The sequence below is a fragment of the Nannobrachium achirus genome (assembly GCF_963921795.1).
Source record: "Nannobrachium achirus genome assembly, chromosome: 19".
NCBI classification, from domain to species: Eukaryota; Metazoa; Chordata; class Actinopteri; order Myctophiformes; family Myctophidae; genus Nannobrachium; species Nannobrachium achirus.
The window spans coordinates 49723047-49740929 of NC_137826.1; positions in this window are offsets into that span (position 1 = coordinate 49723047).

Below are 17883 nucleotides of genomic sequence, written 5' to 3' on the forward strand. Positions count from 1 at the left end.
TTGAGGTTGGCAGAGGGAGCGCAGACCCCAGGATTACAGCTTAGGCAGTTGGCACTGGGTGAAAAATGGGTTACAAAATCGTGGATAAAAATAAATGTACAGTATGTTTGAAATGTTGGGAAAAAAACGACATTAATTTGTTTTTATTATCATTGATCGTCAATTATTACTCTAATCAATGACATTGATTAGTTGTATTAATGTGTTGCACCTCCTCCCTCTCTCTCTCTCTCTCTCAGGGCCAGGGAGGTGCAGGAGGCGCGCGCCCAGCGGCAGGCGGCGCGGCAGGAGGCGCGGGAGCAGCAGGAGGTGAGCGCGGCGCTGCGAGGGGAGGCCAGGGAGTGGCGGGAGAGGGCGGAGCAGCGGGCGAGCGAGGCCGCCGCGCTCGCCCGCCTCCTGCGGGAGAGAGAGGAGGAGGCGCAGGATCTGCGGCGCGCCCTGGAGGAGCGAGAGGAGGAGGCGCACAGGAGCCGGGAGAACCTGAGGAGAGCCGGGGAGGAGGTGGGCAGTGGTGCACAGTGGGGATGGGACCATATGAGACTCTCATGTCAACATTATTGTGACCAAAAATAATTGTGATTTACAATATTATCGCCAACATAATGGATGTTGGGGGTGGAACATTTGCCAAAAAATAGCAGATCTACGAGCTTGTAGATTTTTGTAGAGAGTGGGGAAAAAAAGACTATCAAGTACGTTATTTCCAGGTCCGTTTGACTAATTATAGAGGGTTTAAAATTAATGGTACCGGATATACAACTCTGCAAATAAAAGGTGAATTGATCCCAGACAGAGGACAATTTCACGATAAATTAAATCTCCACGATACCATTATCGTGTGTGTTTTCTATCGCGATAAACGAAAACGCTTATCGTCCCATCCCTAGTGGACAGTAACTTTTACTCGATTACTGTTACGTAACACATTCACTGGAACACATTTGATTTCAACCACTTTAAGCATTATTGTATATTTTGGCTATAAAAAAATAGCAGATATACAAGCTCCTAGCGTTGTACGCTATTCTTGAGAAATCATGAAAATGTATGCAAATCTTTGAATATACAGTATATATTCTTTTAAAGCAAACTTTTGTAACTCGAATAGTTGCTTCTGGGGTCCCTGGAACAAAATATTTTGATCTGCGGCCAAATACATATCATTCTGGGGGTCCTTGACATGAAAATGTTTGAGCAACACTGACATAGAAACATATGTTTTTCATTGAACACATTTACTTGGTTACATTTACAGGACAGTTTGCCCTCCTGGCTCCCAAGTTGTGGAATAAACTCCCTGTCGCACTTAGAACAACGGACTCACTCGCTAGCTTTCGCCGTGGACTGAAGACTCCCCTTTTCAGACTCCACCTAAACCCTTAGCACTACAGTAAAAATCAATGTCCATACATGAAGCTAGTTAGCATTTGTTTGTTTTTTTAGGTTTTTTAGAACTTTGATTTATTGTGTTTTCTCTAGATAGATATCCATTTGCATTTGTTATATTGCTGTTAATATACTGACATATTATCTTGTTTATTATTGTGATGTTTTTATCTGCTTATTGTAAGTCGCTTTGGATTAAAAGCGCCTGCTAAATGCCTAAACTGTGAACTGTAAACTGTGTTGGTGAATGACCATGAATACTTGGTACATTTACTTTGAGTATTAAATGTCCTTTGTCCCCCAGGCGAGGAGACTCGGAGAGGAGCTGAGAGCGTCGGAGGAGGAGAGACAGGGAGACAAGGAGGCTCTGAGGACAGGAGAGGAGGAGAGGACCACGCTGCTGGAGCAGCTGAGAGGAGCCATGGAGGAGAGGGAGGAGGCTCTGAGGACAGGAGAGGAGGAGAGGACCACGTTGATGGAGCAGCTGAGAGGAGCCATGGAGGAGAGGGAGGAGGCTCTGAGGACAGGAGAGGAGGAGAGGACCACGTTGCTGGAGCAGCTGAGAGGAGCCATGGAGGAGAGGGAGGACAGAGAGCGCCTCCTGCAGGAGGAGAGAGACGGCCTCTCCGCTGGCCTGAGGAGGAAGGAGAAGGAGGCCACGTCGCTGAAGCAGGAGGTGACGATTTACAATCTACTAGGCATTTAGCAGACACTCTTAATCCAGAGCGATTTACAATAAGGTAATACAACAATACATCAACATCAATACGTCAAATGCATAGAAATAGTAATCTAAGAATTCAGTAAAACTATAAAAAAATGAAAGAACATCTAAATTTCATGTACAGTATAGTCATTGAGGATAGACAAGTGCTACGGGCTAAGGTGAACAGGGAGTTTATTCCACAGTTTGGGGGCCAGGAGGGCAAAGAGTCTAAGATGAGTGAATCGTTGTCCTGGGGTTTTTAGCAAGGGTTCTGTCAGCATCCCTGTGTTAGCTGATCTGAATGAAGGGGTGGGGTTGTAGGGTTCGATCAGGCTTTAGGGGAGCACACACTGAACGCGGACGGCTGCGCAGCGTCGCGGTATCGACGCATGTTAAGTGCCGCGTGGTAACCCCAACTGGATGCGGCGCGCTGCCACACAGCACATCCATTTCCCCCGGTGGGGAGAACCATGGGAGAACATGTTCACAGCGCGGCAATGCTGAAAAAATAGAACAGCGGCGTAACGGCGTGGCAGACGAGGCGGCAGACCTGCGGATGCGCGCGTCTGACGGCACCGGTGTGGGTTAGTTAATTGAAAATAATGGGGCCGTATGTTTTGATGCGCCGCCTCCGCGCCGCCTCCGCGTCCAGTGTGTGTTTCCCTTTAGGAGGTATGAGGTGCCATACCTTTGGCTGGTTGAAGACCAATCGTGCAGCAGCATTTTGGATCAGTTGGAGAGGCTTAAGTGCACCTGCCGGGAGGCCAGTGAGGAGAGAGTAGTCGAGTTTTGATTTGACTGATGTCTGGATGAGGAGCTGGGCTGACTCCTGGGTGACATGACATTGACATTTTTGCTGCCATCATATTACCAGTGGTATTGTGTAGGGGTGCAGGAAAAAAATTGATTTGAATTCGAATCGTGTTTCTAACATGGTAAGATTCAGAATCGATTCACATTTTCCAATTCTTTTTTTATTAGATATTATTTATTAGATATTATAATAATTATGTTATGATTTTTTATTATAAATGTTTTATTAGATATTATGTTGTGTTTGTACAAGTTAAAATAATGTGTGCAAGCATGGATAAATCAGACATGTCTTGGATTTACCTTTGTGTGTTTACATTATTGCAATAAGTTGATAAAACCTTATCCTGATATCCTATGAATTTAATAGAAAATCGTTTTGAATCGAGAATCGTTTTTAAATCGGATAATAATCTTTTCTGAATTCGAATCGTTTGGATTTGAAAGAATTGAAACAAATTGTGAATTGTGAACCCAAGAATCGATTCTGAATTGAATCGTGGGATACCCAAAGATTCGCAGCCCTAGTATCGCGACGCATTGTGAGCTTGTAGATCTGCCGGGCTCTGAAGCGTGGCCTACATCTGGCTTACATCTTGGCACAAAGTGCTCAAAGTTTATTATACGCCCAGGCCCCAGGGCCAACTTTGCCAAGCTTTGCGTAACGCTTACAACCGCTCACTTCACACCAGGTGTGATTTTTTACTTAACGGCTAAAACCAACACCTACATATTGTTGGTGTATTATACAGTACTAGAAGCTGGGCGGCCCAGCGTCTAGTCGGCGACCTGGCCAACTCGGAACAATGTAAATAGGGAATGAATGCCCCGCCCTTTAATGCAAATCCCATTATACCTGTTTTCATAGGACCCGTTTTGACCATCTGTCTGCCTGTGTCCATTTATGCCCATATATGGAGATATCTGTATCTGTCTGTCTGTCTGTCGGCATCCATTTTATGTCCATATATGGAGATCACTGCAGTTATAGTTCTGGGTCCATTTTATGCCCATATATGGAGATTCTGCGTCCATTTTAAGCCCATATATGGAGTATCTGTCTGTGCCTCCAACTGTGTTGCAGACACAGTGCCGGTTCCCCCTTTAATGCAAACCTCATTATACCTGTTGTCATAGGACCCGTTTTGAACATCTGTTTGCCTGTGTCCATTTATGCCCATATATGGAGATATCTGTATCTGTCTGTCTGCAATCCATTTTATGCCCATATATGGGGGCATTCATTTTATGCCCATATATGGAGAACGCGCGTGCCCGTGGGACGAACGGTTCTCGAGATACGCGGATTACATACATACATTCACACTCACAGAGACTTTTTGTTGACTCATGTGGCGTACGTGATGTCAGAGCCTTTTATGAAGTGATGTCACAATGAGTCAGAGCTTTTGCCGATTTCCTCCGGAACAGCCTGATGTCAACAATCAACCCCGCATAAGGAGATTCCGAACGTTTCGCGCCGGTTCGGGAAAACTGCGTGTCGGGTCGGGTCGAGACCCGGCACTGCACTCCGTGCCGCGGCGGGGAGCGCGCGTGCCGAATCTGAAGCCGGTGGGACGAACGGTTCTCGAGATACGCGGATTACAGACAGACAGACACGCAGAGACTTCTCGCATTTATAGATAGATATTGCATTTCTAAGGCCGACTACCGAGATGATGACAGATTAATGGTGCGTCCCCAGGTGACATCACTGCTGCAGGAAGTGACATCACTGCTGCAGGAAGTGACATCACTGCAGCAGGAGGTGCAGAGGGAGAAGAGGGAGGTGCAGAGGGAGAGGAGCGAGAGGGAGGCGGCCTGCGCCTCCCTGAGGAGGACCGAGGAGGAGCTGGGCGGAGCCAAGGAGAGCCTGACTGCCCTCAGAGGACAGGTGAGAATGTTTCCCTCTGCTCCTCATCTCTTCATGGAGAACAGCTGATCTACAAGCTCAGTGTAGATGAGCTATTATTCAATTTTTTTTATTTCTTTTCTAACCAAATGTTGGCCTCTTTACCTAAAAATTAAAATAACAAATAGCCTTTTTTCCTACTTATATTGATCCCAAATGACTGTCCAAGGGTTCTATTTTGCAGAATTGCCCCTGTCGTCCAGTTTCCCCAGCAGAACCCATAGCATAGAGTGGAGCCCATAAGCATATCGCTACTTAATTTGTTGCGCATCATTTATTAGTTGTCATAACACTTCTAAACTTCTAATAAAGTCTTCAATCAATCAATGTTGAAACCCTCTATACTTGTACTTGGTCCGCCCGGCGGCTACAGAGATAATTGTTCACTTTGTGATACAAGCACCAAATTTTGCACAAAGTTTCCTCTGGACCTACTTTTTCCAAAAAGCAAGTTAGCCACTCAATTAAAAACAAATAGGGTTGGGGTCCCATTGACTTTCTATACAGTAAAATAATACAACAAAAATAAATCTGCTTTAAGTAGCAAGTGAGGGGTCAAACTAGGGTTTTTTCATGAGCCTGAATCCAATGCAAGCATTTGTTTTGCACGAAAAACATTCCTAAACCATAGTGTTGTGGTGGCCTTTCTAGCACAAGGAATGTTTTTTGTGCAAAACAGATGCTTACAATGGATTCAGCACCATGAAAAACCCCTAGTTTGACCCCTCACATACTATTTGAAGCAAATTATTTTTTTTGTATTATTTTACTGTATAGAAAGTCAATGGGACCCCAGCCCTATTTGTTTTTAATTGAGTGGCTAACTTGCTTTTCTAGTAGGTCCTAGGCATTGTTCATGCCAAATTTGGTGCTTGTATCACAAAGTGAACGATTCTATCAATAAATTGACTTGTGGCCGCTTGACTTGAAAATAGCCGATCAACAGCTCTACCACTGCCATGTGTGTGTTTGTGTCCAGCAGGTGTCAGAGTTGAGCAGGAGCAGGGAGCAAGCAGCACAGGAGGAGCAGCAGAGGGAGTCAGAGAAGCAGAAGATGAGAGCCGGTCTGAGAGACGCCATGAAGGAGATGGACTCTCTGAAACGCCTCCTGCAGGTGCTCTACTTTACTGCTTCCCAAACCTTTTCATGTCAAGGACCCCCAAATTGAGACTTGTTAGCTCACGAACCCCCATTTGAAAGGATACGCCAGGGACCCCCATTAGAGAAGATTTTTACAACTCTATAGCAGTGATTCTTAACCATTTCAATTTCAATGATCCCCAGTTTGACATGCATTAGGCTACGGAACCCCCATTTAATGGTATTTCTATATCTGAAACCCCAATTTATATTGTAAAATCAAGCTTGTACAAATCCATTTGTACACTCTCTGAGTTACATACCCAATAAGGGTCCATTTGGTTCCTAACCATCATTTAGCTGGGGACCCCCGGAACCCCCTCAAGGACCCCACATTGAGAACCAATGCTTTACTGTACAGCGCGCACACACACACACACACACACACACACACACACACACACACACACACACACACACACACACACACACACACACACACACACACACACACACACCTCTGCCCTTCTCCTGTGCTTTCCATTATAAGCCTATATGCTATTTGAACGTAAACTAGCCTTTATCTTTTGTCCAATATCGTTTTCCATAGTATTTCCGACAATCTGGAAACATTCTGAGCGCTTCTATCCTAACAAGTTGCCAGTGATGCTGATTGGCCTAAAAGTGTCCATTCTAAAATAATACCTAAAATATGAATCTTTTTCTGTCTGGGGCAGTGAGATCAAAATGTCATACCTCAATTCTTATGCCAAATACCTACATAGCCATGAATATGACTATGGGTTCACACTTGTTATTTTTTAAGTGTAGCAACAGTGAAAACAGCGCATTATAGGTCAACAGTGCTCTTATTTTATATTCTAGACACCAGAAGACAGAGCGTTCTGACCATGTTCAGGTGTTTAGACAGATATCTCGGGGTGTGTTTATAGACGGTTGTTGCGTCCCTTCTCCAACGAGCACGGGCAATCCGAAAGCAAACTCCACCTGCCCGAATTCTTTATTTACCTACCAGGGGCAGGTGGGCAACCCTTAGTGAAATACACGTGTATACTGTAGGTCACAACAAGTCCATTTAGAAGCATAAACAAGTTGAACCAAGCTCAGATCTCGGGTCTCATGTCACATTACTTGTTTCCCACGCATCTTGTTCTGTTAGTCTGGACTCCTGATGGTTTTCTGAAAAACCTACGTTTCTATATCAGTGGTTCACAAACTATTTCATGTCAAGGACCCCCCAAAATTATATGTATTTGGCCCGGACCCCCATCTCAAAATACAGTATGTTGTTCCCGGGACCCCAGAAGCAAAGATTTTTAGTTTAAAAAATGACACTTTAAAAATACTTATATTGAAAGATTTGCACACATTTTTCTAAAAATAGCAGATCTACAAGCTCGTAGCGCGGCACTCGGTGCCACGCTGCGAGCTTGTAGATCTGTTATTTTTGAATAGCCAAAGTCTAAAATAATGGATAAAGGTGGTTAAAAATCTAAAGTGACACAGATGCGTCGCACCATGTCTAAATGAGTAAATGAACAACTCCACGGTCTGGTCTGACACCTCCTTCTCGACCCCACCAGGAGAGCCACGCGGAGGGGGAGCGGCTGAGGAGCTCCCTGAGGGAGAGGAGGCAGGAGGTGCAGCACAGGAGAGGAGGAGAGCCAGGAGAGCTGGAGGAGCTGAGAGCCAGGAGCAAGGCTCTGGAGAGCAGGAGGGAGGAGCTGCTGCGGGAGGCGCAGCAGGAGCGCCGGGGGAGGGAGGAGGCGGAGAGGGAGAAACGCCGTCTGGAGGAGCAACTCGGGAAGGAGATCCAGGAGCTCCGGGAGAGCGGGCGGGAGGAGGCCCAGGTAGAGATCAAGGGACGATAAATATTATCGTTTATCGCGATAACAAAAACACTCACGCTAGGGGGGCACGGTGGTGCAGTGGTTAGCGCTTCGCCTCCCAGCTAGAAGGTCCTGGGTTCGATTCCCGCCGGGGGATGCTGTGGGTGCTGGGGGCGTGTTCCTCCCTCCGCGTCATCAGCGCCCACACCCTAGGTGAAGTTCAAGTTCAAGTTACTTTTATTGCCACACAACCAGGTTGGTGGTATTTAGTTTCAGTACATATAATGTTGCAGCTCTGACAGAAACAAGGAACAAAAAACAAATACATGTAGACAAGTGGAGTTGGCGATAGGGCCTTTCTGTGTGGAGTTTGCATGTTCTCCCCGTGACTCCTATGGTAGATGCCCTCACAAAAACATGCAGTAGTCCTGGTTTCTATACTACCTCCCCCTAGCCAGCCAGGTGCTCCCCAATTCCCCTGGCGTTGCAGGGGGAGTGGCACTGGGTGAGAAAATGGGCTGCAAAACCGTGGGATAAAAAAAAACGCTAATCACATCGTGGAGATTTAATTTATTGTGAAATCGTCCTCTGTCATGCACTGGGATCAATTCACCTTTTATTTGCTGCATATCTGGTACCCATTATGGACGGAAAGTCGGTAACACATTTTTGTTCTTTTACCCCTCTGGCCGGGAACACATTTTTGCGTAGTACAGTACATGTACAGTATGTAAAAACTTTTGATTGTTTTTCAGAAAATGTTCTATGAAAGCCAAAGGTGTAAGGTATCAAATAATTTTGGAATTTTGTTTCTAGCTGCTACAGGGAGCCTGAGTAATAGTTTTCCAGAAAACGGGGTAATTCACAAAGGTTTTGAAAGCTTTTTTTAATTCGTACTTAGGCCTAAATGAGTTAAACCCTCTGTTGGTAAAACTTACTTATACTATACGTACTTGATGCAGTCCTTTTTTCACTCTCTACCAAATCTCATTGCCAAAAGAAATAGCCCATCTACAAGCTCGTAACGTGTCGACTTGCGACGCGTTGTGAGCTTGTAGATCTGCTATTTTTGGCAAATGTTCTGCCCCCAGCATAATGGATGTTGTGCATATCTTGATTATGGCGATAATATCGTATATCGCGATTTCTTTGGTCGTGACGTGACATTTTCATATCGTCCCATCATCCCTAGGCCCAGGAGGAGTGGAGACGGAGGTTGGAGGAGAAGGAGAGAGAGGTGGAGGAGAAGAAAGCCACGGAGGTGGAGGAGGAGGTGCAGGGGTTGAAGCTCCTCCTGGAGGAGAGCCGGGAGGAGGCGCGGCGGGCCGAGGAGCAGCTCTCCTCCCTGGTCAGCAAGCTGAGGGAGAGAGAGGAGCTGCTGCTGCAGGAGAGAGAGGAGAGCGGCCACGTCCTGAGCCAGAGAGAGGCGGAGGTGCGTTTTATTGCATTCATCAAATTGATTCTGCAGTGGAATAGTAGCTGTATCAGTCAGTAGTAGCTGTATCAGTCAGTAGTAGCTGTATCAGTCAGTAGTAGCTGTATCAAGCTACGTTCAAACCTGGATGGTTCGAGCGGCGCCATTACATACAAAGCCAATGCAAAGACGAGAAATAGCAGATATACAAGCTCACAGCACGGCACCGAGTGCCGCGCTGCGAGCTTGTAGATCTGCTATTTTTGAAAAAGTCGTGAAAATGTGTGCAAATCTTTGAATATACTGGTATGTATTTTCAAAGCGAACGTTTGTAACTCAAACTTTGCTTCTGGGGGGGTCCCTGGAACTAGATATTTTGAGATGGGGGTCCGTGGCCAAATACATATCATTTTGGGGGTCCTTCACATGAAAAGGTTTGAGAACCACTGACACAGTAGTCTCTCAAGAACAGACTAACTGAGCTCCAATTGAGTGACTCACTTTTCTTTGACGATGGCTGGCCAGATTGCTGACATACAGTAGAAACATAGGTTTTTCAAAAAAACATTGAAGGATTCAAAAGACACTTATAGAATCAGGTCAAAATTGGGTTAAAATTCAAGTGTTCACTATTTTCAAAAATAGCAGATCTACAAGCTTGCGCTGTGAGCTTGTAGATCTGCTATTTTTTAATAGTTAAAGCATCAAATGATAATACACAATATAGTGTACCCGTTCTGAATGGGTTAAAGCTGATATTATTAGTTTTCTGCTGACATAAGCAGAAACAATATGTTAACTTTTTATGTAAATTGTATTATATTTAGACAGCTAACAATTCGCTCCAAAAGAAATCTAATCGCTGTGGCACTTATAACACATACTGTATACTTCTTCTTGTTTTAATCAGGTGTACACGCTGAGCCAGAGAACAGAGGAGCTGGCTCAGGACAGAGACCGCGTCCGATTGGCTCTGGAGCAGACCGAGGCTTCTCTGATTGGCTACAAGGAGCGGGCCCGCCAACAGGAGCAGGCTGATAGGGCGCCACTCGGCCAATGTCCGGTCAGTGCATCTCACATCCGTCCAATCGTCAGCGTTTACGTGTAGTACAAATGTAAAATAATAGTGCTTATTTGTATGTGATAATATTTGGTATTATTATGTTATCATATTTGGTATTATCATGTGATAATTGCATGTGATAATATTTGGTATTATTATGTTATCATATTTGGTATTATTATGTGATAATATTTGGTAAACTCTTCAGAAGAGCACTGAGCCATGGTGGTTTTAGCAACGGCTAAGAGGGTCCAAAAGCCCTTTGCTCCGAGCCGGGCTCCTTAAAGAAATCCAGTTTTCATGATGTGAGGTTGTGCAATAGTGGGTGAGCTTACTGTGATGTTGTCTCATGATGTATTCTCAGCCTCCAGCAGCAGATGGTGCTGTTCAGCAGCGTGTGGCTGGGCTGCAGAGAGCTGTGGCCGAGCTGGAGGTGGAGAAGAAGAGATGGGAAACCAGAAACAACCGGCTGAAAACACAGAGAAACCAACTGAGAGACACACTGAGACAAGTATACTAATACACCTTAAAATATACACCTTAAAACCAACTGAGAGACACTGAGACAAGTACCCTAACATACCTTAACTCTTTTACTGCTTCGGACGTTCCCGTTCGCCCCAAGTTTGACGGCGGCGCGTTGCCAATACGGCTCGTTCTTTTTACCTCTTCTGATGACTGTAAGCTGACGGGGGGTCGCGCCGCCGTGTACTGTAAAAACATCTCCCGTAATGCTGCTCTCAAAAATCCACCGCACGTTAGCAATAATGGAGTCCCAAATCACTTCCTGGCTGTTTTATGTGTATCTGTTGATTTGATGCGTTTCTGTGCTCTGAATGGATGGCAAGCGAAACGGCCCAATTCACATGAATTCTTTGTTTAAGGCTGCCCTCTGCCGCCAGCTAGGCCTAAGTACACATATATGCGTTGTATTGTAGAAAGAATTAGTAAAATAAAAATAAATATCAATAGATAATTTTCTATAACATCACAAAGGTAAGCTGCTTTTTGCTGGCACCAGCCACAATAAATACATTATAACATCTGGCAGTAGGACAGTTAAAATGTAACATAACACACAACTTAAAACACTGAGAAACCAACGGAGACAAGTATACTAACACACAAACACCTTAAAATAATGTATATATAATTTTTACTCTGAAAGGTGCTACACAATCACACACTATGACTACTGTATTAAGTATTCATGTGTTTCCCCCAGGTTGAGGAGGAGAGGAGGACACTGAAACATCACGTCTGTGTGTCTGCGTCCAGCTCCTCACCTCTGGTCAGTAGAGAAACAAACATTTATAACCACCTCTGTATGTCACAGGGCTGGTAACCGGTATCTACCTACTGGACTGATAACTGATAAGTTATCAGCCCTGTAGGATCGATAACAGGTATCAGCCCTGTAGGGTCGATAACAGTTATCAGCCCTGTAGGGTCGATCAGCCTTGTTATTACAAGTGGGGCGGCATAGCTCAGGGGTAGAGAAACCGTTAATAGAGCACGAAGGGTTCCCGAAGGGTTCCCAGTTCGAATCCGGGCTCCCCCTGAGCTAACGTCGAAGAGTCCTTGGGCAAGACTCTGAACCCCACATTGCTCCCGGTGAGCAGGTTGGTACCTTGCATGGTTTCCTCCGCCACCGGTGTATGAATGTGTGCGTGAATGGGTGAATGTAATGCACAATCTCTGTAAAGTGCTTTGGATAAAAGCGCTATATAAATGCATCATTTACCATTTACCATTTATTACATGTTATTACTACTACTATTACTATTACATGCTATTACATGTTATTACTACTACTACTACTACTATTATTATTACTCCATACACCAAAGGGCCATTCACAAAAATCACAAAAGTCAAGTGGTCTCCGTCAGCCTCCATGTTAAGAGATTAAGAAGAGTGCATTTATCTCTGATTATTTTTCCAGATTTGTTTTTTGGTTACCTGAAAATAAGGTAAAGACGTGGAAAAACCCTGGAAGAGGCTACTGGATTATTAATTTATACCTGGCAGCCGATGTGTTAAGACAAATAGCAGCGCGTTGTGAGCTCGTCGTACATCGGCTATTCTCGGCCCGCAACACCGTTGCGCGACAAAGTACGCCATGCCGACGCACGGGAGGATGTTGATTGAACGGCCGGTTTTGGTTTGGGGATCTGTTGGGGAAATGATTAACTTGCAACACAGAGTGTGCTTTCTCAATGTCTGTAAACAAATAATTGGTCTATGCCACATGGTTTCATAATGTTCCCATTGTTGTTGTTGTTGTTGTTATTGTTGTGTCTGCAGGCTGTTGGTTCAGAAGAACTACAACGACTCACATCCAGAAACCAAGAACTGCAAGAACTGGTAGGTTGGATGGAGGGAGGGAGCACATTTCAAACACAAGGTGGATAAATGAATGAATGATTCTTCTTCTTCTGTGGTTCCAGGTGGATCGCCTGCGTCTGTCCCGGGCTCTGGAGGACCAGGAGAAGGCGGAGTTCATCCAGCGCTCCTCCCAGAACAGCCAATGGCTGCTCTCGCTGCGGAACGACCTCAACCATTCGCTGGCCCTGGTCTCCCAGCAGCCAATCCCCTCGGTGCTGGAGTCCGAAACGCAGCGTTTGGACAAGAGTCTAAGGGAGGAGGAGTTTAGGATGTCTTTGAGCCAATGAAGCGCCTCAGAGCGTGTCAGGTACACAGTGTACTATGAGGGTCAAAGTGGGTGCTGTGATGTGGCACCCTTGGGTGCCACATTTGTTTACAAGTACTATGTTACAAGTACTACGTTAGTTTCAATCAGTTCTTATGGAAACTGATTTCCGGCTCCTTTTATTTGGATGAAGGTGCGATGTAACAATGTAATTCAGGGTTGTCTTGGATTAAAAAACATTATTTACAGAAGGAACCACATATAATTGATCTTCACTAATGCTCATTAAAATATATTATATCTTATCATCATATAATTGATCCTCACTAGTTCTCGTTATAATATGACACCATTTCTGTTCTACTCACTCTGGGGCCATTTCCACCAGCAAAGAACCGGTTCCAGAACCAGTGCCGGTTCAACTTTCTTGGGAACCTTGGTTTGTTCTTGCGAACCGGCTTGCGTTTCCACCAGACTGAACCAGAGCCAAGGGTTTGGCTCTGGAACCACAAAAAACAAGGATTTTGTGGTTCCAGCTCCGAACCAACTCTGGTTCTCGGTGGAAAAGCACACCTCTGGTTCATCCCATAGGCGGGAGAAAGAACCGGTTCTTTACCGGTGGAAAAGGCCCTTATGTGCACGGCATTTCGTGCATGCCGTGTTCCGTCCGCGATCACAAAAGACAGCATCTTAATCCAAGCTACCGTTCCTGAGTTAGCAGCAGTGTTCCAGTAGCTACCAGTGTTTACATAGGACAGGGGTCTTCAACAGGGGGTCCGGGACCCCTAGTTACTACAGGGTAGTCCTCCATATATTAACAACTTGAACCCTAGTGTCCATATTCTGAGAACTTTATCCAAAAATAGCAGATCTACAAGCTCACAACCCCTCGCGCTGCAAGGCGTTGTGAGCTTGTAGATCGGCTATTTTCGGCAAAGAGCTTTGGTGTTGAGGGTAAAAAGTACAGAGTGAAAGGTCAAGTTTGTTATGTATTGACGGTTCAAGTGGTTAAATATCAGAAAACACAAATTGACAGGAATCCAAAATACACTGATGATTGTGCTGTCAAACGAAACTATATGGAATCTATGAAGAGGTTGTGGGGGCCCCTGCTTCATCTCTCTCTCAACTAAGGGGTCCTTGGCCTGAAAACGTTGAAGATCCCTGACATAGGAAGCAAACAGAGACAGGAAGTGGTGGGTTGTTCGGGCACAAAAAATTCCTATGTGTTTCCGTTTCTGGTTCAGACAGGAAGCACTGTTTTTGGGGCACTGCGGATCTACCGATTTTCAATTAATTTTTATAAAAAAAAATATATAAATTAAATTAAATTAAATTCTCTAGATTCTCGAGAGCGGCAGACTGGAACAATGCCTATTCCTCTGGATTCTCGGGTTGGGCAAAATTAGTTAAGCAGAGGGTTAACTTTATGATGCGTTGCACTGCAAACGTCACCTTGTATCAGAGCAGCTTCTCCGGAGTAGAAATGCATTGTGTTAAGATGATGCATTTAGTCATAATAATAATTTGTTGAATCCTCTTTGAAAGAGATGTATTTATTGTGTTATACAGTATAATGTATTTATGTTGGAGGGTTTTGAAAGGTTTAAATTGCGTTGTTCCTTTAGGGCAGTGGTTCTCAACCTGTGGGTCGGGACCCCCCAAATTATTTTGAGGGGTCCCCAGATGATTAACTTAATGTGCAACATTGTTTTCTCACTCAACAGTAAACAAACCAACATAAAGTTTAAGTGTATAGAAGATATCTGCACATTTCTAAAGTGACAATTTAAGGACTTTTTAAAACCTCTAACATGACGAATTAAACATTGGCCAAATTTGCTAATATTAGAGGCAGAAATTGTGAAAATAGCCGATCTACATGTAGATCTGCTATTTTCACAATAGAACAGTGTTATCTTAGTGCTCGTCAGGGTGGGGGGTCCCCAGTTAAAATATGATTAATTTGGGGGTCGCGGGACTCACGGCCTGAAAAGGTTGAGAACCACTGCTTTAGGGGAGTGGAAATGAGCACAGGTAGCATTGTGAAAACGAAGCAGTGATTCTGATTTGAGAAACAATGCTTCATAACCAGTGAACTTATCATCGTCTCTGTCGGGTGAAAAACTCATTATGTCCAAAACTGTTACTTTTCAGGATTCAAATTCAAAAACACCAAAAGTAGAAGATCTACAAGCGACACGTTTTGAGCGTCTTAATCTGAATTTGAATCCTTAAAAGTTTTGGACAGATATACAGGTATAAGGTTTTATAAAACCAATGTTAGGTTTAGTTTTGAAAAGCCAGTTTGTATTGTATAAAGTTAATAAATAACCAAATAAACGCCAGTGTATTTGTTACTGTATAAAGTATATAAAACCAAACAGTTTGTTTTACAAAGCCAGTGTTTTTGCAATAGTGTTTTTGTATAAAGTTGAATAAAACCCACTTTTTTTTATAATATATTGGCAGCGGAATAATTATTTGTGTATCAACTGTGCTATAATGGGCCAATGTGAAAATGGTGGCATGTGTTCTTCGACAATCTTAGGCTTTTCACTGCAATCGGACCCTGCATCAGAGTCCTGCAAACGGGTCGGGGCCCCGCGTTTGACGGGTGAAAACTGACAGAATATATTCTTCTATTATACATTTGCGGGTGCGGGGACGGGCAGTGCGCGAGTTAAGACAAACCGCGGCATGCATACACTCCACAACGTGGAGCACACACAGTGGGCAGTGGCACTGGGCATCATGACACCGACACACACACACCAGACATCAGTACGTTCGCCCATGTTCTCATCATAGCAAGGGTGGTTTAAAAGGCTATCTAAAAGAATTAAGAGTGGCAGCCGACCTGGCATTTATGTACATAGCCTGTAAATAGCCTACTGTATATTGCGTTGCAAACACTGAGGACGGCGTGCAGGGACTTTGTGATGCCATTTGGAAGCACGTATGACTTTTGAGCAATTGCCATATCTGAATCTGTATTATCTGAATCTGTATCTGTACTATCTGAATCTGTATTATCTGACGAAATGGGTCTGTTTAGTAGACTGTTGCTGCAGATCATAAACATTATAAAAAAAAAAGACTCCTAGTCCTAAGACCTCCACAGAGAGTGGGGATTGTTATCTTCCTTTTTACGTATTATCTGAATCTGTACTATCTGAATCTGTACTATCTGAAGACAAGTAAGACAAGTGCATGACTGCCAGTTCCCACCGGATGTCGTGTGGGAGTTCCGACTGCTCCAGGTCGTACTGAAGAACCGCTAGCTTGCATAACGTCTTCAGACTAGGACTCAAGTCTAAGACGTACAGGTCTGCTTGTCCTACGAAGAAGAAGACGCGATCTCCCACCATGCTATAGCACATCGTATGCATCATACGATTAAGCCCCTTGGGCTTAATCCTCTTCCAGGAGAAGCTCTCTGGATTGAACTTCCACCTATCTGTATAGATACGGTCCTTATAATTATAGTCCAAACCACCAAACATGTACAGCTCTCCATTGTAGGTAAAGGCCTCAATACCATAGCGTCCTTCTGGATGCCGCTTTGCAGAGGGCGTGCTCAGCCAGCGGTTGGTCTCTGTGTCAAACACGCTGATTTCCATTCTGATGTCTTCCCTCAATACAAACATCTTTGTCCCAATGATGGTGGCAGAGTGGAATGATGTAGCAGGTGATTGGGTGCCTCCGGTGCTAATTAAAGTCCAATTCATCGTGGTGGTGTCCAACTTGTGGATGTCATTCATGTCTTCAATGTCATAATCAGTACCGTAATTTCCTGCATGGATATACATGGCTTTCCCCAAGACGCAGGCTGTGTGCCTGTATCTTTCTGCTGGAACAGTCCCCGACACCTTGGGCTTCGACCATCTGTGGGTATCGACATCAAATGCATAGAGCACATTGCAGAGCTTTTGTGTGCGTGGGGAGAATGAGCGTGCAGTCACCCCACCCCAGATGTAGATTATCTCTTCTATTAGCACAGCTGTGTGGCCCGTACGCACAGAGGGAACATCAGGGGCACATTGTCCTCTTCCAGTTGTCTCTGTGGGAAACTTTATGCAGCGCATAGACACTGTGTTGAAGACACTCAACTCAATCGGTTCCATGCTGTTATTGTAATCGAACCCTCCAAAGATGTAAACCTTGTCTCCTACTGTCACGGCACAGGCCTGTTGATGTGGAACATCTTTTAGATGCATCGTCCAGCGCAACATTGTTCTGACTCTCTGAAATTGTTTCAGTCTTTGACTCTCAACGTCTCTCTGGGTGTGTTTATGTCTTTGACTCTCAAAGGCTCTGTCTGTGTTTCTGTCCTTGACTCTCAAAGCCTCTGTGGATGCGTTTCTGTCTCTGACGCTCGAAGCCTCTCCGGGTGTGTTTCTGTCCTTGTCTTTCAAGTCTCGGCAGATTTCCTTGACTCTCAATGTCTATTCATCTTCAACACCTGTGATGTCTTCTATATAGGCTGGTCTGACGTCACGCACAACACCAACCGTTGCCATGGATCGTGTACAACAACGATTAGCGCAGGCACAGGTTACGCAGTGCTGAGACAGAAAGCAAACAGTTACTCAAGTACTGTACTTAAGTACAAATGTGATCATTTATACTTCTGCTCCACCACTTCTCAGAGGCAAATATTATACTTTTTAATCAACAGTAATTATACTAGTATAAGACGCCTCAGGGCGACAAGCGACCTCGCGCCATGTCTTGGCCAGTGATGTATATCGGACCAGTTACCCATAAATGGAGACCCCTGGAACCCTTATATGGAGATCCATACTGTGAGAGCCCAAACATGCTTAAATTACTCGTTATTATTTGTTAAGTGAAAGTCCTATGACGTCTATGACATCTGACATCATACATACGATCCCTGTTATGCCCATACATGGAGATCCCTGTCTGTAGAACCATCACACAAATATGGGCTGTCTTGGCCACATATGGATTCTGTTAGTGTTGTATGTGGCTGATGTGGT